Consider the following 1,245-nt stretch of genomic DNA (forward strand, 5'->3'; position numbering starts at 1 on the left):
TTCCTACTTAGTCCTCCGTCTGAGAGCTCTCTCGGTTTTCTTCTTAGCTTTTCCAGCTCCTTCGTTGCCCGGATCATCAGCCTTAGCCGCCCTCCGTTCTTTCGGTTTTTTCCTCCCTTAGTTTCTCTTTCCCTTTTCAGCTGAAAGCCCTCTGTCTCCCCCAGCTTTCTTCCTTCTTCCTTTTTCTGATTTTTTCCTCGGTTCCTTTTATCCGCCACCCCCTTGGTTTTTTCTTTTTACTCTGTTTTTTCCAGCCATAAGCCTCCCCTATTTCCCTTAGCTTCCCCTTTGGTTTTTCTTCCCTTCCTTGCCCGTCACCTTCCTTTTCTTTTCCGAGCTTCTCCAGTCAAACCCGTAGCTTTCTTTTCTGTTTTTCTCTCTAACTCAACCGTCACACTCTTGGTTTCTTCTGCCCAGAAAATCTGTTTCTCTCCTCCCCGTTTCTTTCTACTGTCACCTATCTCCCTCTCCCCTGTTTTTTTTCAGCCGCCGTTATCCTCTCTATAGCTGTCCAAACTATCTCTTAAAATTCCAGCCGCCTCCTCTAGGCTTTTTCTGCCTTCCTCCTTTTTTCTTCTTCCGTCAGACGCTGCCCTCCTGTTCTTGCCTCACTGTTTTTTTTTTATTTTTCTTTGCCTTTTGCCGTTGCTCTGTTTCCTTCATCTGCTCAGCCCGTCGCCTGGTTCCTCTGTTTTTCCCTCCGCTGCTATTTTCTTTTTCTCTTGCCCCCCTTCTATTCTCAGCTCCCCTCTTGCCTTGGCTCTTCCTTAGTCTTTTCTTTTCTTTTTCGACCATCTCCTCTTGGTCTTGCGGCTGTTTGCCTTTTAAAGGCACCCCCAAAAGCTAAACCTAAGATGAAAGGTCAAGATTTCAAACCCCAAAATAGGCTTATGTGACTTGTTCTTGTCCTTTCGATTTTTTATTATTTTTTCAATGAATTAAATAATAATAAAGCAATTCTCTTAACAAACAATAAAAATAAGATAAAATAAATAAAACAAAAATAAACAAAAATCACCTAAATAAATAAGTAAATAAAAGCTAAAATTTTGGTGTCTACAGGAACTAAAGTTGAAATCGATCGATTCCCCTTTTTCTACCTTCTCTCCCCACTTCTGCACCATCAAATCCTCCTTTTTGCGCTTCCTTAATTCGTTCCAGTAGGGTGGATGTTACTTTAATATTACCAAAAATCACCTTATGACTCCCAAGGTAGGGTTTCCACTCACAAACGGACTCTAACAA

This window comes from Coffea arabica, chromosome 5c (assembly GCF_036785885.1).
Source record: "Coffea arabica cultivar ET-39 chromosome 5c, Coffea Arabica ET-39 HiFi, whole genome shotgun sequence".
NCBI lineage: Eukaryota > Viridiplantae > Streptophyta > Magnoliopsida > Gentianales > Rubiaceae > Coffea > Coffea arabica.